We start from the raw sequence: 22,130 nt of genomic DNA on the forward strand, positions 1-22,130 counted from the left end.
ACCGGAGGAATGGAGGGAGGCGAATGCTGTCCCCTTGTTCAAAAAGGTAGTAGGGATAGCCCGGGTAATTATAGACCAGTGAGCCTTACGTCTGTGGTGGGAAAGCTGTTGGAAAAGATTCTTAGAGATAGGATCTCTGGGCATTTAGAGAATCATGGTCTGATCAGGGACAGTCAGCGTGGCTTTGTGAAGGGCAGATCGTGTCTAACAAGCCTGATAGAATTCTTTGAGGAGATGACCAGGCATATAGATGAGGGTAGTGCAGTGGATGTGATCTATATGGATTTTAGTAAGGGATTGACAAGGTTCCACACGGTAGGCTTATACAGAACGTCAGAAGGCATGGTATCCAGGGAAGTTTGGCCAGGTGGATTCAGAATTGGCTTGCCTGCAGAAGGCAGAGGGTCGTGGTGGAGGGAGTACATTCAGATTGGAGGGTTGTGGCTAGTGGTGTCCCACAAGGATCTGTTCTGGATCCTCTACTTTTCATGATTTTTATTAATGACCTGGATGTGAGGGTAGAAGGGTGGGTTGGCAAGTTTCCAGATGACACGAAGGTTGGTGGTGTTGTAGATAGTGTAGAGGATTGTCAAAGATTGCAGAGAGACAGTGATAAGATGCAGAAGTGGGCTGAGAAGTGGCAGATGGAGTTCAACCCGGAGAAGTGTGAGGTGGTACACTTTGGAAGGACAAACTCCAAGGCAGAGTACAAAGTAAATGGCAGGATACTTGTTAGTGTGGAGGAGCAGAGGGACCTGGGGGTACATGTCCACAGATCCCTGAACGTTGTCTCACAGGTAGATAGGGTTGTTAAGAAATCTTATGGGTTGTTAGGTTTCGTAAGTGGAGGGATAGAGTTTAAGAGTCACGATGTAATGATGCAGCTCTATAAAACTCTGGTTAGGCCACACTTGGAGTACTGTGTCCAGTTCTGGTCGCCTCACTATAGGAAGGATGTGGAAGCATTGGAAAGGGTACAGAGGAGATTTACCAGGATGCTGCCTGGTTTAGAGAGTATGCATTATTACCAGAGATTAAGGGAGCTAGGGCTTTACTCTTTGGAGAGAAGGAGGATGAGAGGAGACATGATAGAGATGTACAAGATAATAAGAGGAATAGATAGAGTGAATAGCCAGCGCCTCTTCCCCAGGGCACCACTGCTCAATGCAAGAGGACATGGCTTTAAGGTAAGGGGTGGGAAGTTCAAGGGGGATATTAGAGGAAGGTTTTTTACTCAGGGAGTGGTTGGTGCGTGGAATGCACTGCCTGAGTCAGTGGTGGAGGCAGATACACTAGTGAAGTTTAAGAGACTACTAGACAGGTATTTGGAGGAATTTAAGTTGGGTGGTTATATGGGAGGCAGGGTTTGAGGGTCGGCACAACATTGTGGGATGAAGAGCCTGTATTGTGCTGTACTATTCTATGTTCTATGTTCTATGTTCTAAAGCTTTCTTGCCAGTCGGAACAGGAACTTCAGCAACAGCTTGAACCCTGGCCTGTACAGGAGCCAGTCGACCCTGGCCTACCACGTAGCCCAGATATGTAACACTGGAATGGCCAAACTCACTTTTAGCGAGGTTTACAGTAAGATTGGCCTTGGAAAGTCTGTGAAACAGTTTTTCTACCGCTGCGATATGCTCTTCCCATGTGTTATTCCAGACCACTACATCATCGTTATCAGCCCCTGTGTTTTCTAAACCTCCAATCACAGAATTGATCATTCTTTGAAATGTCCCTGGAGCATCTTTCATTCCGAAGGGTAAAACATTATATTCATACAGTCTAGACGGTGTCACAAATGCTGATATCTCTTTAGCCTTCTCTGTTAAAGGAACACCCCGGTATCCTTCTAACAATTCAATCTTTGTAAGGTATTTAGTCTTTCCTACTCTATCAATACAGTCATCCACTCTCTTTCCTGGTTCTTTCTTGTTTCTAATTTCTTGTTCAACCATGTTACTTTCCTCTAAATTCATTCTGTAAGGATGCTCTCTGATGGACTGGGCTGAATTTAAAATGACGTCATGCCCTGTCTTAGAATGTCGGGGAATAAATCTTCCTACTTGCCAATTAATTCTTTCACTTGTTTTTGCGGTGTAGGTTCCAACTGATGGACCTTATCAGTAATATTTCTCAAAACAATGGAAGTCTTACATCTTGTTGATACTAAATTTGGTTTGGTGAAATGCTTTTTCTCTCATTTTCAGCCTCTATATCTCCATTTGTTTTCATAACAGTTCTCCCAGGTGCCATCTTATCAAACAAGTGTTTTATTTCAATTTGAACATTCCGCAAACTTTCCCTTGCCAGGTCACAACCCTTATTAAATTGCTCCCAGAATGTTAAAACATAATTAAGCACACTGACACATGTTTCCAAATCAGACCATAGTGTCTCTGAGTAGGGTCAAAGGTCCTTTTGGCCTGTAACTGAACACAGGTCAAACAGGCTACCCTCCAATGATTTTTGAATCGTATCTCCAACAGTAAATAAAAGTAGGGGAACCCCCTCATCCCAGTTTTTCCCATTTTTCACACAATATGTTTTAATCATGGTCTTAAGAGTGGAGTTCAACCGTTCCAAGGCTCCCTCGGACTCTGTATGATATGCCGATGACACAGTGTGCTTAGCTCCCAATTCTCCAACTATCCACTGGAATGTTCTCGAAGTAAGGTTACTACAATGGTCAAATTGAATTTCTTTGGGCAGACCTACCAGTGTGAAAAACTTACTGAATGTTTTTACCAGTCTGTGCTGTACTATTCTATGTTCTATGTAATGTAGTAGGATCCACTTTTGAGTCAGTATGGGTGGAAGTCAGGAACAGGAAGGGAGCAGTTTCTCTATTGGGGGTATTCTATAGGTCCCCTGGTAGCAGCAGAGATACAGAGGAGCAGATTGGGAGGCAGATTTTGGAAAGGTGCAAAAATAACAGGGTTGTTATCATGGGTGACTTTAACTTCCCTAATATTGATTGGCACCTGATTAGTTCCAAGGGTTTAGATGGAGCAGAGTTTGTTAAGTGTGTCCAGGATGGATTCCTGTCACAGTATGTTGACAGGCCGACCGGGGGAATGCCATATTAGAGCTAGTATTAGGTAATGAACCGGGTCAGGTCACAGATCTCTGTAGGTGAGCATCTGCAGGACAGTGACCACCGCTCCCTGGCCTTTAGCATTATCATGGAAAAGGAGAGAATCAGAGAGGACAGGAAATTTTTTAATTGGGGAAAGGCAAATTATGAGGCTATAAGGCTAGAACTTGCGGGTGTGAATTGGGATAATGTTTTTGCAGGGAAATGTACTATGGACATGTGGTCGATGTTTAGGGATCTCTTGCAGGATGTAAGGGATAAATTTGTCCTGGTGAGGAAGATAAAGAATGGTAGGGTGAAGGAACCATGGGTGACAAGTGAGGTGGAAAATCTAGTCAGGTGGAAGAAGGCAGCATACAGGAGGTTTAGGAAGCAAGGATCAGATGGGTCTATTGAGGAATATATGGAAGCAAGAAAGGAGCTTAAGAAGGGGCTGAGGAGAGCAAGAAGGGGGTATGAGAAGGCCTTGGCGAGTAGGATAAAGGAAAACCCCAAGGCATTCTTCAATTATGTGAAGAACAAAAGGATGACAGGAGTAACAATAGGACTGATTGGAGATAAAGGTGGGAAGATGTGCCTGGAGGCTGTGGAAGTGAGCGAGGTCCTCAATGAATACTTCTCTTCAGTATTCACCAATGAGAGGGAACTTGATGACGATGAGGACAATGTGAGTGAGGTTGATGTTCTGGAGCATGTTGATATTAAGGGAGAGGAGGTGTTGGATTTGTTAAAATACATTAGGACGGTTAAGTCCTCGGGGCCTGACGGAATATTCCCCAGGCTGCTCCACGAGGCGAGGGAAGAGATTGCTGAGCCTCTGGCCAGGATCTTTATGTCTTCGTTGTCCACGGGAATGGTACCGGAGGATTGGAGGGAGGCGAATGTTGTCCCCATGTTCAAAAAAGGTAGTAGGAATAGTCCGGGTAATTATAGACCAGTGAGCCTTACGTCTGTGGTGGGAAAGCTGTTGGAAAAGATTCTTAGAGATAGGATCTATGGGCATTTAGAGAATCATGGTCTGGTCAGGGACTGTCAGCATGGCTTTGTGAAGGGCATGTCGTGTCTAACAAGCCTGATAGAGTTCTTTGAGGAGGTGACCAGGCATATAGATGAGGGTAGTGCAGTAGATGTGATCTGCATGGATTTTAGTAAGGCATTTGACAAGGTTCCACACGGTGGGCTTATTCAGAAAGTTAGAAGGCATGGGATCCAGGGAAGTTTGGCCAGGTGGATTCAGAATTGGCTTGCCTGCTGAAAGCAGAGGGTCATGGTGGAGGGAGTTCATTTGAATTGGAGGGTTATGATTAGTCGTGTCCCACAAGGATCAGTTCTGGGACCTCTACTCTTTGTGATTTTTATTAACGACCTGGATGTGGGGGTAGAAGGGTAGGTTGGCAAATTTGCAGATGACACAAAGGTTGGTGGTGTTGTAGATAGTGTAGAGGATTGTCAAAGATTGCAGAGAGACATTGATAAGATGCAGAAGTGGGCTGAGAAGTGGCAGATGGAGTTCAACCCGGAGAAGTGTGAGGTGGTACACTTTGGAAGGACAAACTCCAAGGCAGAGTACAAAGTAAATGGCAGGATGCTTGGAAGTGGGGAGGAGCAGAGGAATCTGGGGCACATGTCCACAGATACCTGAAAGTTGCCTTACAGGTAGATAGGGTAGTTAAGAAAGCTTATGGTGTGTTAGCTTTCATAAGTCGAGGGATAGCGTTTAAGAGTCGCGGGGTAATGATGCAGCTCTGTAAAACCCTGGTTAGGCCACACTTGGAGTACTGTGTCTAGTTCTGGTCACTTCACTATAGGACGGTTGTGGAAGCATTGGAAAGGGTACAGAGGAGATTTACCAGGATGCTGCCTGGTTTAGAGAGTATGCATTATTATCAGAGATTAAGGGAGCCAGGGCCTTACTCTCTGGAGAGGAGGAAGATGAGAGGAGACATGATAGAGGAATACAAGATATTAAGAGGAATAGATAGAGTGGACAGCCAGCGCCTCTTCCCCAGGGCACCACTGCTCAATACAAGAGGACATGGCTTTAAAGTAAAGGGTGGGAAGTTCAAGGGGTATAGTACAGGAAGGTTTTTTACTCAGAGAGTGGTTGGTGCGTGGAATGCACTGCCTGAGTCAGTGGTGGAGGCAGATACACTAGTGAAATTTAAGAGACTATTAGACAGATATATGGAGGAATTTAAGGTGTGAGGTTATTTGGGAGGCAGGGTTTTAGGGTTGGCACAATATTGTGGGCCGAAGGGCCTGTACTGTGTTGTACTGTTCTATTTTCTATGTTCTTTACTGTCCTTGACTTCCCTTGTCAGCCACGGTCACCCCTTACTCCCCTTAGAATCGTTCTTCCTCTTTGGAATGAACTGATCCTGCACCTTCTGTATTATTCCCAGAAATTCCTGCCATTGTTGTTCCACTGTCGTCCCTGCTAGGGTATCTTTCCAGTCAACTTTGGCCAGCTCATCATGGCTGAATAGTCCCCTTTGTTCAACAGTAATACTGACACTTCGGATTTTCCCTTCTCCCTCTCAAATTGTAGATTAAAACTTATCATATTATGGTCACTACCTCCTAATTGCTCCTTTCCCTCGAGTTTCCTTATCAAACCCAGTTCATTACACAACACTAGATCCAGAATTGCCTTCTCCCTGGTAGGGAATCCATCTCGGAGGCACTCCACAAACTCCCTTCTTGTGGTTCAGTACCAACCTGATTTTCCCAGTCTACCTGCATGTCAAAATCCCCCATAACAACCGTAGAATTACCTTTGCGACATGCCAGTTTTAACTCTTGATTCAACTTGCACCCTATATCCAAGCTACTGTTTGGGGGCCTGTAGATAACTTTTTGCCCTTACAATTTCTCAATTCCATCCATACTGACTCTACGTCTCCTGATTCTATGTCCCCCCTCGCAAGGGACTGAATTTCATTCCTTACCAACAGAGCCACCCCACCCCCTCTGCCCATCCATCTGTCCTTTTGATAGGATGTATACCCTTGAATATTCATTTCCCAGGCTCTGGTCCCCTTGCGGCCATGTCTCTGTTATTCCCACAACATCATACTTCCCAATTTCCAACTGATCCTCAAGCTCATCCACTTTATTCCTTATACTTTGTGCATTCATATATAATACTTTTAATCCATTACTCCCCTCACCTTTCACATCGATTCCTATTGCTCTTGGCCATACTCTCCGATCCCTTCCTGAGCTTTCTGTTCTGTTAATTCTGTTGTCTTTCTTAACTTTCCTTATTCTCTCTTTCCCTTTAACTCCATCCTTATATTTCCTCTCCTCCCCCCCCCCCCATTACTTAATTTAAACACACCTGTGTAGCAGTGGCAAACCTGCCTGCCAGAACGCTGGTCCCCCGCCTGTTAAGATGCAACCCGTCCCTTCTGTACAATTCATCCTTTCATCCTTGCCCCAAAACAAATCCCAGTGGTCTAAGAATCTAAATCCCTGCTCCCTGCACCAGCTCCTCAGCCACACATTCAGATCCCCTATATCCCTCTTCCTGCCCTCACCAGCACGAGGAACTGGAAACAAACCAGAGATAACTATCCTGGAGGTCCTGCTTTTCAGCCTTCTTCTGAGTTCTATGAAGTAACGCTGCAGAATTTCTTTCCTCCTCTTCCCGACGTTATTTGTGCCGACATGCACCACCACTTCCGGCTGTTCACCTTCACCCTTGAGGATGCCCTGCAATCAGTCCGTGATGTCCTTGATCCTGGCACCAGGGAGGCAACACACCATCCTTAAATCCCGCCTGTTACCGCAGAAACCCCTTTCTGTACCTCTCACTATGGAGTCCCCTACTACCACGGCTCTGCCTGACGTCTGTCTCCTCGGCTTTGCTTCAGCACCAATTTTTGACTCGCAGACCCATCCGCCTCTCAGACTGACAGTGTCTTTTGTCCCGACAGCTTCCAAGAGCACACCCTTGGTCCAAGATAAGGGGCCCAACACTATTTCAATAATCCAGGTGAGGTCTCGCCAGTGCTTTATAAAGACTCAACATGACATCTTTGCATTTATAGTCTTGTCCTCTTCAAATGAATGGTGACATCACATACGCCTTCCTCACCACAGACTCCTGCAAAATAGCCTTCAGGGAATCATGCACAAGGGCTCCCAAATCCCTATGCATCTCAATTTTTGAATTTTCTCTCCATTTAGAAAATAGTCCATAAGAACCAGAAGACATAAGAGCAGAATTAGGCCATCTGGCCCATCGAATCTGCTCCACCATTCAATCATGGCTGATCCTTTTTTCTTAAATCTCCTCCTCAACCCTAGATCCCAGCTTTCTCCCCGTAACCTTTGATGCCATGTCCAAACAAGAACCTATCAATCTCTGCCTTATATACACCCAACCACCTGGCACCACAGCTACATGTGGCAACAAGTTCCACAAATTCACCACCCTTTGGCTAAAGAAATGTCCTTGGATCTCTGTTTTGAAAGGGCGCCCCTCTATTCTGAGGCTGTGTCCAGTTGTCCTAGACTCTCCCACCATGGGAAACATCCTTTCCACATCTACTCTGTCTAGGCCTTTCAACATTTGAAAGGTTTCAATGAGATCACCCCTCATCCTTCTGAATTTCAGTGAGTACAGACCCAGAGCTATCAAACGTTCCTTGTATGATAGCCCTCTCATTCCTGGAATCATCCTTGTGAACCTCCTCTGGACCCTCACCAATGCCAACACATCTTTTTCAAGATTAGGGGGCCAAAACTGTTCACAATGCTCAAGGTGAGGCCTCACCAGTGCCTCATAAATCCTCAGCATCACATCCCTGCTCTTGTATTCTAGACCTCTTGAAATGAATGCTAACATAGTATTTGCCTTCCCCAAGTCCCTGTGCACCTCAGATTCCTGGATTTTCTCCCCATTTAGAAAATACTCCACACGTTTATTTCTACTGCCAAAATGCCTGACCAGATTTTTCCCAACATTGTATTTAATTTGCCACTTTCTTGCCCATTCTCCTAATCTGTCTAAGTCCTTCTGCATCCTGCCTGTTTCCTCAACAGTGCCTACCCCTCCACCAATTTCCGTATCATCTGTAAACTTGGAAACAAAGCCATCTATTCCATCATCTGAACCATTAATATACTGAATAAAAAGAAGTGGTCCTAACATCAATCCCTGCGGAACACCACTATTCACTGGCAGCCAAGCAGAAAATGATCTTTGTATTCACTTTTGCTGCCTCCTACCAATCAGCCAATGCTCTAACTACGTTAGTAAATTTCCTGTAATACCATGGGCTGTTAACTTGGTAAGCAGCCTCATCTGTGGCACCTTGTCAAAGGCCTTCTGAAAGTCCAAATACACAACATCCACTGCATCCCCTTTATCTATCCTACTTGTAATCTCCTCAAAGAATTCCAGCAGGTTCACCAGGTAAGGCTTTCCCTTAAGGAAACCACTCTGACTTTGTACTATCTTGTCCTGTGTCACCAAGTACTCCATCACCTCATCCTTAACAATTGACTCTAACATCTTCCCAACCACTGAGGTCAGGCTAACTGGTCTATAACTTCCTTTCTGCTGACTTCCTCCTTTCTTAAAGAGTGGAGTAACATTTGCAATTTTCCTGTCCTCTGCACCATGCCAGAGTCCATTGATTTGTGAAAGGTCATTTCTAATTCCACAACAATTTCTGATGCTACCTCTTTCAGAACCTTTGGGTGCAGTTCCTCTGGTCCGAGGGGCTTACGTACCTTTAGGTCTTTCAGCTTTGAGAGCACCTTCTCTCTTGTAACAGTAACTGCACCCACTTCTCTTCCTTCACACACTACAACATCAGGCATACTGCTAGTGTCTTCCACAGTGAAAACTGACTCAAAATACTCATTTAGTTCATCTGCCATCTCCTTGTCCCCTGTTATTATTTCTCCTGACTCATTTTCTAGCAGTCCTAAATCCACTGTCATTTCTCTTTTTAACATACTTGAGAAAACTGTTACTATCCACTCGATATCATTTGCTAGCTTGGTTTCAGAATTCATCTTTTCCCTTCTAATGATTTTTTTAAATGCTCTCTGTAGGTTTTTAAAACTGTTCCAATCATCTATCTTCCTGCTGATTTTTGCTTTGTTGGGAGACCTGTATATAACTGCCATCAATGTCCAGTTACCCTTGCAGTTTCTTAACTCAAACCACAACGATTCAACATCTTCTGACTCTATGTCACATCTTTCCACTGATTTGATGCCATTCTTTACCAGTAGAGCCACACCACCCCCTCTGCCTACCTTCCTATATAACATGTAAACTTGGACATTCAGCTCCCAGCCACAACCATCCTTCAGCCACGATTCAGTGATGGCCACAACATCATACCCGACAATCGGTAACAGTGCAACAAGATCATCCACCTTATTTCTTATACTGTGCACATTCAGATACAACACCTTGAGTACCACATTTGCTATCCTTTCTGATTTTGCATCCCTATTGAACTGATACTCAGCCGGTTGGCTGCAGCTAAATCCCATCAGCTGCCTGCCCTTCCTGACAATCTGACTGCATGCTATCTTTACTTTTTTACCATCCATCCTATTCTGAGTCCCTTCACTCCGATTCCCACCCCACCCTGCCAAGTTAGTTTACACCCTCCCCAACAGCTCTAACAAACCTGCCTGTGATAATAATGGTCCCCTTCCGTTGCAGGTGCAATTCGTCACTTTTGAACAGGTCATACCCTCAGAAGAGATCCCAGTTATCAAAGAACCTGAAGCCCTGTCATCTGCACCAGCTTCTCAGCCATGTATTATCTGCCAAATCATCCTGTTTCTGCCCTTACTGGCACGTGGCACCGGAGGCAATCCAGAAATTATCACCCAGGAGGTCCTGCTTCTCAGCATTCTACCCAGCTCTCTAAATTCTCTTTCAGGACCTCCTTGCTTTTCCTTCCTATGTCATTGGTACCAATATGTACCAGGACAACTGGTTGCTCCCCCTCCCTCTCCAAACTGTTGTGGATGCGATCTGAGACATCCCTGACCCTGGCACCTGGGAGTCAACATACCACCTGGGTGTCCCATTCCCGTTCACGTCCACAGAATCTCCGGTCTGTTCCCTCACTATCAAATCTCCTATCACTACCGCTCTCTTCTTCTGTCTCTTTCCCTTTTAGTCAATACTTGTATTTCTGAAACCAAAGTACATGACCATACACTTCCCAACACTCTATGCCATCTGCCTCTTCACTGCTCATTCTCCTAATCTGTCTTAAGTCCTTTTATTGCCCTTCTACTTCCTCAAAACTTCCTGCTCTGCCACCTATCTTCATATCATCTGCAAACTTTGCTGCAAAGCCGTCAATTCTATCATCCAAATCATTGACATGTAACATCAAAAGAATTGTCCCGACAGAGAACCCTGCGGATCGCCACTAGTCACCGGCAGCCAACCAGAAAAGGCTCTCTTTATTCCCACTCTGCCTTCCACCAGCCAGTCTCTCATTTTTCCATGCTAGGATCTTTCTGTAATACCTTAGTCTCGTACCTTGTTCATCATCATGTGTGGCAACTTGTCAACACATTAACCGATTCTCCCTTGTCTATTGTGCTTGTTCTTTCTTCAATGCATTCCAGCAAATTTGGCAGGCAAGATTTTATCTTGAGGAAACCATGTTGACTACGTCCTATTTTATCATGTGCCTCCGAGTACCCTGAAAGCACATTCTTAGCAATCGATTCCAATTTCTTCCCAACGACCGAGCGCAGATTAAATGGCCTATTAAATTTCCTTTCTTCTGCCTTTCTCCCTTCTTGAAGAGTGGAGTGACATTTGTAATCTTCCAATCTTCGGAAACCATTCCAGAATCTAGCAATTTTGAAAGATCATGACAAATGTCTCCACAATCTCTTCAGGCACATCTTTCAGAACCCTGGGGTGTAAACCAACTGGTCCAGGTGACATCTACCCTCAGATTTCCATGAACCTTCTCCCTACTGATGGTTACTTTACACACTTCATGACCCCTGACACCAGCAACTTCCACCAGTCTGTTAGTGTCTTTCACAGTGAAGACTGATGCAAAATACCTTTTCAGTTCATTTGCCATTTCATTGTTGCCCATTAACAACTCTCCAGCATCATTCTCCAGCGGGCTGATAGCTCCTCTCAGTTCTCCTTTACACTTTATGTATCTGAAGAAACTTTGGTATCCTCTTGAATATTATTGGCTAGTTTACTTTCATATTCCATCTTTACTTCTTTAATGATTTTTTAGTTGCCTCCATCGGTTAGTGTTTAAAACTTTTCCAACTCACTAATTTCCGCTCTATTATATACCCTCTCTTTGGTTTTATGTTGGCTTTGAATTCTCTTGACAGCCATCGTTATGTCAGCTAGCCTTTAAAATACTTCTTCTTTGGTGTGTATATATCCTGTACCTTCCAGATTGCTTCCAGAGGTTCCAGCCATTGCTACTCTGCCATCCTCCCTGCCAGTGTTCTTTTCCAATCAGTTCTGGCCAACTCCTCTCTCATGCCTCTGTAATTCCTCTTACACCACTGTAATACTGACACATCTGATTTTGCCTTCTCCTCCTCAAATTTCAGGGTGAATTCAATCCCATTTTACCCTAAGGATCTTTTTTACCTTAAGCTCTCTAATCAATTTCAGGATTCATTGCAGAACACCCCTCGTAGGCTTAGCCACAACGAGCCATCTCAAGGGCATTCTAGAAATTCCCCCTATTTGAAACTAGCGGCAACCTAATTTCCCCAGTCTGGCTGCATATTGAAATCCGCCATGACTGTTGTAACTTTGCCCTTTTGGCATGATGCATTTTCTACTTCGCACTGGAATTTGTAGACCACGTCCGTACTACTGTTTGGTGGTCTGTACATACCCCCCATTAGGGTATCTTTACCCTTGCAGTGTCTCAGCTCTCTCCACAATGATTCAACACCTTCCAAGCCATTGTCACCTCTTTCTACTGATTTAATTTCCTTGTTTACCAACAGAGCCACGCCACCCTCTCTGGCTTGCTGCCTGTCCTTTCAATGCAATGAGTGTCCTTGGACAGAACCAGCTATAATCTGCTTTCAGCCATCATTCAGTGATACCTGCCAATCTGTAACTGTGCTACAAGTTCATCGGCCTTCCTCTGTGTACTGCACATATTCAAATATAACACCTTCAGTCCTGTAGTCACCTTTTTCTATTCTGTCCACCTTTTACATTGGCAACTCCTCCTGTTGACTGCAATGTTGCCCTGTCATCAGCCTCTCCTCGCCAGGAGTCTCACTACACTCTGCCTCTTTTTATCCCAATAAAATTATATGTTCATAGTTTTTAAAGGCTTCAACGAATGAACTTCTTTTATCATTTATAGCTTTGACTTGATGTTTTCAGACCTATTTGCTAACTTTTAATTAATTTGTGACGAGCTGCATTTTTTTCTGACTGCATTGTTTTCAGTTTAATAAACAATTGACTTTGGTTCCTGCTTAGTTCCCCACTGCCTGACAACATGCAAGCACAAATACAAATGAGAAGCAGGAATGAGATACTTGGGTCTTCTCTGCCAGTTATTAACATTAATGGTGATCCAGATGTGACCTCAATTCTCCATCCTCCATGGCTCTGTTGCTTGTGGAGAATCTAATTTTGGCTTAAAGTTACTCAAAGACTGCTTCGAACATCCTTGAAGGAAGAAAGTTCCAATGACTAACAACCCTCTGAGAAAAAAAACACATTGTCTAATTGGTTTCAAATGAATAACCCTCATACAATAACCAGAGTGATGGAATGTAATGTCATTTCCACACTTACTCTGTCATTTCCTCTTGCTCTTCTAAATCCAAAAGATACAAGACTAGATTGTCTGGCATTCCCCATAAGACAATCTGCCTGTTCCATTCAATATTCCAGTAAACCTACTCTGAACTACTTCTGATAAAAGGAAACAAAATGCAGTACAGAGGAAAGATGGAAGAAAGATGAGCTTTATTTGTCACAAGTAGGTCAGAATACTGAATGACAATGAAACATGTTGTTTGAGTCAATGACCAACACAGCCCGAAGATGTGCTGTGGGCACCGAACAAGTGTTGCCATGTTTCCAGTGCCAACATAACATGCCCACAACTTACTAACCCGGACCCGTTTGTCTTTCGGAATGTGGGAGGAAACCGGAGCATCCAGAGGAAACCCAGGTCCTCACGGGGAGAACAGCGGCAGGAATTGAAACCCAGTCTTCCCATTGCTGGGGCTGTGAAGTGTAAAGTTAACTGCTACATTACCATGTCCCCTGGATTGTGTCCTTCTCATTGACAATCGTCTCAGACAAAACCAAGGTATTCTTAAACACTGGTGACACAATTAAAGTCTCAGAATAGATATCATCCTATTGCTAAGAAGCTTATTTTGCCCTTTGCAATGAGTTTTTTTTTGTTGAAACCTTAACTCATGCCTTGCTTATCACTGACTTCGACTGCCCCAATTTTTTCCTGGGTGGACATTGTTCTGTCATCTTGTCTGAAAGAACATCAGCGAGTTCACACTGGAGAGAAGCTGTTCACCTGTTCTATTTGTTGGAAGGCATTCATTCAATCGTCCCACCTACTGGCACACCGGTCAGTTCACACTGGGCAAAGGCTGTTCACCTGATCTGAATGTGGGAGAGATTCACTCGGTCAGCCAACCTTGTCATGCACAACCGAGTTCACACATTTTCAATCAGCTGCATGCTGGATAATTGTCCATCACAGTTGCTGAATCGAGAGGCAAGTTCAAAACTGACTGTTGGTGCCAAACTCGGCAAATATCGCTGCTGTTCATCAAACTCAGCAACTTCTTTCAACTTGTTTACTTTACTTTATACTTTATTTTCACCAAACAATTGATACTAGAACGTACAGTCATCACAGTGATATTTGATTCTGTGCTTCCCGCCCCCTGGATTACAAATATTAAATATTAAAAATAGTAAAAATTAGTAAATATTAAAAATTTAAATTATAGTGCAAAAAAAACGAGAGGCAGGTCTGGATATTTGGAGGGTACGGCCCAGATCTGGGTCAGGATCCGTTCAGCAGTCTTATCACAGTTGGAAAGAAGCTGTTCCCAAATCTGGCCGTATGAGTCTTCAAGCTCCTGAGCCTTCTCCCGGAGGGAAGAGGGATGAAAAGTGTGTTGGCTGGTTGGGTCATGTCCTTGATTATCCTGGCAGCACAGCTCCGACAGCGTGCGGTGTAAATTGAGTCCAAGGACGGAAGATTGGTTTGTGTGATGTGCTGCACCGTGTTCACGATCTTCTGCAGCTTCTTCCGGTCTTGGACAGGACAACTTCCATATCAGGTTGTGATGCACCCTAGAAGAATACTTTCTACGGTGCCAGTGTGAGCTCGGTAGTGGCTCACAAGGGTGAATGACTGCGTTAATCCCGTCCCACAGTCTGAGCAGGTGAAAGGTCTCTCCCCAGTGAACTGACTGGTATATCGATACTGGTGAGATGATAGAGTGAATCTCTTCTCACAAGTGGAACAGGTGAACAGCTTCTCTCCGGTGTAAACTCACTGGTGTCTGTATGCTGGATGACAACTGCCGGAGCAGGTGAATGGTGTCTGCCCAGTGTGAACTTGCTGAAGAGGCAGCAGATCAGATGACCGAGTGAATCACTGCAGACTGACAAAGATTGGGTTGAGAATTCAGTCTGATAGAGACAGGGGATGATTCCTTTAGTACAGCAGAGACTGGGAGTGAGAACAAACAACTGACCCATTGATTGTCTCATGCCCAGTCTCTCCCTGACTGAAGGTCTCATCCCTGGTCTCTCCAGGACCGAAGGTCTCATTCCCAGTCTCTCCCGGACTGAATGTCTCATCTCCAGTCTCTCCCGGACTGAAGGTCCCATCCCAAGTCTCTCCCGAACTGAGGGCTTCATCCCCGGTCTTTCCCGGACTAAACGTCCCGTCCCCGGTCTCTCCCGGACTAAACGTCCCATCCCCAGTCTCTCCCGGACGGAATGTCCCATCCCCAGTCACTCCCGGACGGAATGTCCCATCCCCAGTCTCTCCCGGACGGAATGTCCCATCCCCAGTCTCTCCCGGACTGAATGTCTCATCCCCGGTCCCTCCCGGACTGAATGTCCCATCCCCAGTCTCTCCCGGACTGAATGTCTCATCCCCAGTCTCTCCCGGACTGAATGTCTCATCTCCAGTCTCTCCCGGACTGAATGTCTCATCCCCGGTCTCTCCCGGACTGAATGTCCCATCCCCGGTCCCTCCCGGACTGAAGGTCCCATCCCCAGTCTCTCCTGTATTGAATGTCCCATCCCCAGTCCCTCCCGGACTGAATGTCTCATCCCCGGTCTCTCCCGGACGGAACGTCTCATCCCCGGTCTCTCCCGGACGGAACGTCTCATCCCCGGTCCCTCCCGGACGGAATGTCTCATCCCCGGTCCCTCCCGGATTGAAGGCCTCATCCCCGGTCTCTCCCGTACGGAATGTCCCATCCCCAGTCTCTCCCGGACTGAACGTCCCGTCCCCGGTCTCTCCCGGATTGAATGTCTCATCTCCAGTCTCTCCCGGACTGAATGTCTCATCCCCAGTCTCTCCCAGACGGAATGTCCCATCCCCGGTCTCTCCCGGATTGAATGTCTCATCTCCAGTCTCTCTCGGACTGAATGTCTCATGCTCAGTCTCTCCCGGACGGAATGTCCCATCCCCAGTCTCTCCCGGACGGAATGTCCCATCCCCAGTCTCTCCCGGATTGAATGTCCCGTCCTCGGTCTCTCCCGGACGGAACGTCCCGTTCCCGGTCTCTCCCGGATTGAAGGCCTCATCCCCGGTCTCTCCCGGATTGAACGTCCCATCCCCGGTCTCTCCCGGACGGAATGTCTCATCCCCGGTCTCTCCCGGATTGAATGTCTCATCTCCAGTCTCTCCCGGACTGAATGTCCCATCCCCGGTCTCTCCCGGACTGAATGTCTCATCCCCGGTCTCTCCCGGATTGAAGGCCTCATCCCTGCTGCCTTTCTTCCCGCCAGTTTCTCTTTTTATTTCACCATGACAGTCACATTGCCCCCTGGCCTCCCAAAGGTCAGGCCCAGGGCATGTGGTAGGGTGGGTTCAGAGAGCCGGTGCTGAACGATGTTGAGTGGCTCAGCAGGAGGACTGGCTAAGCTCCAGCATCCAGCATGGGACGGTGGGACAGAATGGCCTGGACCACAGCCTTACCGATGTGATTCCGGTTCCCACTCAATCCCTGTACATCGCGATGGAGACACAAATAATGACGTTTACTCCTTTGGATGTAAGAATTCAAATTTTATTATGATTAGATAGGTATACCTCAGCAATGTTTGCAGAACCCATCCCCTACACCTGCCCTTCGAAACAAGCCCACAGGCAGGTAGTGTCACCTATGGCTTACTCTTTACCCAGAAGCCCTCACAAACGAGAGCCTCTACAGTCCCAGAAATACGCAAGCGCCATAGGAATGGCGGTATCGTCGGCAGAAAGCTTCCCGGGCCCGGAGCAGATTGTGGGGCCGAGAGAGGGGGAAGTCCAGAGGTGCGGGGCCACGGTGTGGCCGGAGCTCACAGTAAGTATCCCTCAGTTGCGGTTCACCGGTGCCGGTACGATCTCCGCCTGGAGTCTGCCGCAGATCTCCCCCAACCTTTTGACCATTAAGCGCATGCGCGGTTTTTCAGGCACCGTCTCTGACCTTCACGCATGCGCATTTAATTGCCTGATCACGGCCGGCGAATTCCGGAACAAACATGCGAAAGTCTGCAGATACTGGAAATCCAAAGCAACTCACACAAAACGCTGGAGGAACTCAGCAGCTCTGGCAGCATCTATGGAAAAGAATAAACAGTCGGCGTTTTGCGCTGAGCAGGATGGGGGACAATGCCAAAATTTTAAAAAAAACGGGGAGGGGAGAGAGGCTAGCTGGAATGTGACAGGTGAAGCCAGGTGGGTGGGAAAGGTCAAGTGTTGGAGAAGAAACATCTCATAGGAGAGGAGAGTGAACCAGAGTACAGAGGGAAGGAGAAGGGGACCCGGGGGATGTAATAGACAGGACAGAAGTAAAAGTCAGAGTGGGGAATGGAGGAAGGCGGGGTGGGGGGGGACTTGTTTATCGGAAGGAGAGAGCGATATTCATAACATCAGGCTGGAGGGTACTCAGACCGAATATAAGGTTCCAACCTGACAGTGGTCTCATCGCGGCACAAGAGGAAGCTACAGATCGACATGACAGAACGGGAATGGGAATCAGTATTAAAATGCTTGCCGACTGGGAAATTCTGCTTGCGGCGGATGGTGCGAACGTGCTGGACGATGTGTTGCCCGCAGTGATGAGGTCACGCTCAGGATGCAGGAACAACGTTTTATAATCTGTCGCGGTATCCTCCAACCTGATTAACTGAACCAAAACACCAGTGAGACCCAAGGAAAGCTGCACCTTCATCTGAACAACGGTAGTCTTTCACCTCCTGAGGAACTGTTCTTGAGTGACAGTGAAACTCCACCTTCAATTCCTTTGCACACTTTCCCAGCTGGTCTCCATCTTAGACAACCCGCACTTTCACCACACACGAGTTTTGGTGACATCGACAACTTCACTGATTGTCCGACCTACATTCTCCTCCAAATCATTACACACATCATTGCGCAGTTGTAGGCCGATGAATTTCAGGGGGACAAGACTGCCGGAAACGCCGACAATCCGGATGAGCGCCGACAATCGCGGGCCTTCACTATATGACCAGTGATGAAGCCATGAGAGACCAGTCCGGAACTCCGGCCCAAGACAGTCGATCCCAGCTGCCATCGAACTGACCCTCCTGAGGTCAGTCCGTCCGTGTCCCCTCCACCTCCCGGTGTAATCGAACACCTGCTGAGGTCAATCCCTCCGTGTCCCATTCACCTCTCAGTGTAAGCGAACCCCCCCCCCCCGGAGGTCAGTCCGTCCGTGTCCTATCCACCTTTCAGTGCAAGCGAACCCCCCCCCCCCGAGGTCAGTCCCTCCGTGTTTCATCCACCTCTCGGTGTAATCGAACCGCTCCTGAGGTCAGTCCCTCCGTGTCCCATCCACCTTTCAGTGTAAGCGAACCCCCCCTGAGGTCAGTCCCTCCGTGTCCCATCCACCTCTCGGTGTAATCGAACCCCCCCCCTGAGGTCAGTCCCTCCGTGTCCCATCCACCTTTCAGTGTAAGCGAACCCCCCCCCCCCCGAGATCAGTCCCTCTGTGTTTCATCCACCTCTCGGTGTTGTTCGGTGTTGACACAATAGATGTTCCCGTTCCCCTTCATGGGTCGACTGAGTCGTGGAGACGGAGTGTAACCACCTCTCTCACCTCAGGACCCTTTCCATCCCTTCCCTCCTGAGATCAGAGGGATCAACATTCAACCTCTATTTGTTTTTAACATTGATTTATTTCTGATTTTAAAAGTTACCATTTCTATGTGCCGGTGGGTGTTTGTCTTCCGGAGCAGTTCTGTCTGAAGTTGTTTGATCTGACCAATGGGTTTTCCCCCGGGTGGACCAGCTGACAGTTACTGTAGTGGCTCTGGAGGGGACCCAGTCACTAATGTTCCAGGCAACACCGCATGGTAAACCCCAGTACAGACTGGCACCGAGATCTCCCAGAATAGAGGATTCCTTGTCTGACACCAGCAGGCTCTGCCCATCCGTACCAGAATATGACTGGTTACCCCAGTCGCCGACAGATACAGCTCACACCATGTGACAAAGTTTCCTACCGTAGCCCTGTACTCAGCCTCATCTCCCTTGCTGATGCATCCGACTATGGCAGAGTCATCAGAAAACTTCTGAAGATGACAAGACTCTGTGCAGTCGAGGTGTAAATGGTGAAGAGAAAGGGAGACAAGACAGTCCCCTGTGGAGCCCCAGTGCTGCTGATCACTCTGTTGGACACACAGTGTTGCAAGCACACATACTGTGGTCTGCCAGTCAGGTAATCAAGAATCCATGACACCAGGGAAGTATCCACCTGCATCGCTGTCAGCTTCTCCCCCAGCAGAGCAGGGCAGATGGTGTTGAACGCACTGGAGAAGTCAAAAAACATCACCCTCACAGTGCTCGTTGGCTTGTCCAGGTGGTGTAGACTCGGTTCAGCAGGTAGACGATGGCATCCTCATCTTCTAGTTAGGGACCCTGGGGGAGAGATTGTGGAAAACATTTAGTGAAAAGAAAAAAAAAATATAAGGGATTAAAAAAGCTGTTCTAATGGGATGTATCCTTGAAGATCCAATTGAAATCACAGAGCCTTTGAAAAGTAAAGCACAAAAACTGGCCCTTCTGCCCAAACTAATCCAAGTCAAAACTATATAAACTGCCTAATCTCATCAATGTGCTCCGGACCGTAGTCCCCTCTACCTGTCCAAACTTTGTTTAATCATTGAAATGGAGCTCATTTGCACCATAGCTGCTGGCAGCTCTTTCCAGACTCTCACGGTCCTCTGAGTGAAGAAGGTCCCCGCCCCCAGCCCACATTCCTCTGAAAGTTTTTGTCTTTCACCCATAACCCACGACCTCCCACAAACAATCTCCCAGATGTAATAGTGGCCAAAGGACCTACGGTAATGGATGAACTGAAGGAAATTTATATTAGGCAGGAAATGGTGTTGGATGGGTTGTTGGGTCTGAAGGCTGATAAGTCCCTGGGATCTGATGGTCTGCATCCCAGGGTACTTAAGGAGGTGGCTTTAGAAATTGTGGACGCATTGGTAATCATTTTCCAATGTTCTATAGATTCAGGATCAGTTCCTGTGGATTGGAGGGTGGCTAATGTTGTCCCTGTCTTCAAGAAGGGAGGAAGAGAGAAAACAGGGAATTATAGACCGGTCAGCCTGACGTTGGTGGTGGGAAAGATGCTGAAGTCAATTATAAAAGATGAAATTACAACACATCTGGATAGCAGTAACAGGATCAGTCTGAATCAGCATGGATTTACAAAGGGGAAATCGTGCTTGACTAATCTTCTGGAATTTTTTGAGGATGTAGCTATGAAAATGGACAAGGGAGAGCCAGTGGATGTAGTGTACCTGGACTTTCAGAAAGCCTTTGATAAAGTCCCACATAGGAGATTAGTGGGCAAAATTAGGGCACATGGTATTGGGGGCAGAGTACTGACATGGACTGAAAATTGGCTGGCTGACAGAAAACAAAGAGTAGTGATTAACGGGTCCCTTTTGGAATGGCAGGCGGTGACCAGTGGGGTACCGCAGGGTTCGGGACTGGGACCGCAGCTGTTTACAATATATATTAATGATTTAGATAAGGGAATTAAAAGTAACATTAGCAAATTTGCCAATGACACAAAGCTGGGTGGCACTGTGAAATGTGAGGAGGATGTTATGAGAATGCAGGGTGACTTGGACGGGCTGGGTGAGTGGGCAGATGCAGTTTAATGTGGATAAATGTGAGGTTATCCACTTTGGTGGTAAGAACAGGAAGGCAGATTATTATCTAAATGGAGTCAAGTTAGGAAAAGGGGAAGCACAACGACATCTAGGTGTTCTTGTACATCAGTCACTGAAAACAAGCATGCAAGTACAGCAGGCAGTGAAGAAAGCTAATGGCATGCTGGCCTTCATAACAAGGGTAATTGAGTATAGGAGCAAAGAGGTCCTTCTGCAGCTGTACAGGGCCCTGGTGAGACCACACCTGGAGTACTGTGTTCAGTTTTGGTCTCCAAATTTGAGGAAGGACATTCTTGCTATAGAGGGAGTGCAGCATAGGTTCACAAGGTTAAATCCCGGGATGGCGGGACTGTCATATGTCGAAAGATTGGAGCGACTGGGCTTGTATACTCTGGAATTTAGAAGGCTGAGAGGGGATCTTATTGAAACATATAAGATTATTAAGGGATTGGACATGCTGGAGGCAGGAAACATGTTCCCGCTGATGGGTGAGTCCAGAACCAGAGGTCACAGTTTAAGAATAAGGAATAGGCCATTTAGAACGGAGTTGGGGGAAAACTTTTTCACCCAGAGAGTGGTGGATATATGGAATGCTCTGCCCCAGAAGACTGTGGAGGCCAAGTCTCTGGATGCTTTCAAGAAAGAGATGGATAGAGCTCTTAAAGATAGCGGAATCAAAGGTTATGGGGATAAGGCAGGAACTGGATACTGATTGTGGATGATCAGCCATGATCACAGTGAATGGCGGTGCTGGCTCGAAGGGCCGAATGGCCTACTCCTGCACCTATTGTCTATTATCTATTGACCTCATGTTTTAGTCCCACGTAATCGCAGTTGAAAAGGCCTGCTTGCATTTACCCTATCTAAACCACTGATAGTTTTTCTAGGAAGAGGTACAGTCGACGTTTCAGGCCGAGACCCTTCGTCAGGACAGAAACGTCGACTGTACCTCTTCCTAGAGATGCTGCCTGGCCTGCTGTGTTCACCAGCAACTTTGATGTGTGTTGCTTGAATTTCCAGCATCTGCAGAATTCCCGTTGTTTCCACTGATAGTTTTTTCTACCACCATCAAATGTCCTCTCAATCCTCCATGTTCTATTGAATAAAGTCCTAACCCCTTCAATGCTTCCTGATACCTCAGCTCCTCTAGACCCGGCAACATACGTGTCAAATTTCTCTCTGCTCTCCCAACCTTATTTATATCTTTCCTGCAGGTAGGTAACCAAAACCGCGCACAGTACTCCAGATTATTCCTGGAACACCACGTGGTGAAGTGCCGGCCATTTTACCTGCTGTGGGGGATCTCAGCGATCATTTTGTTGGAGGTGTACATTCCACCCCAGGCTCCAGATGAACTCTGCGATGTGATCAACAGGCGTGAATAGTTCACCCTGGTGCTACTCCCGTCATTCTGGGGGATATTTGAACCAGGCCAGCTTGAGAAAGTCTCGAAATAATTATTACCAACAGATCACTTGTCATACCAGTGGAGCTAACACCCTGGGCCACTCTCACACCACCATCGATCACTTACCATGCTATCCCATGCCCACAGTTTGGAATGTCTGAACACCTGGCTGTAAGTCTTCTCCCGGAGTATCGGCA

Source organism: Mobula birostris, chromosome 5 (assembly GCF_030028105.1).
Source record: "Mobula birostris isolate sMobBir1 chromosome 5, sMobBir1.hap1, whole genome shotgun sequence".
Lineage (NCBI taxonomy): Eukaryota > Metazoa > Chordata > Chondrichthyes > Myliobatiformes > Myliobatidae > Mobula > Mobula birostris.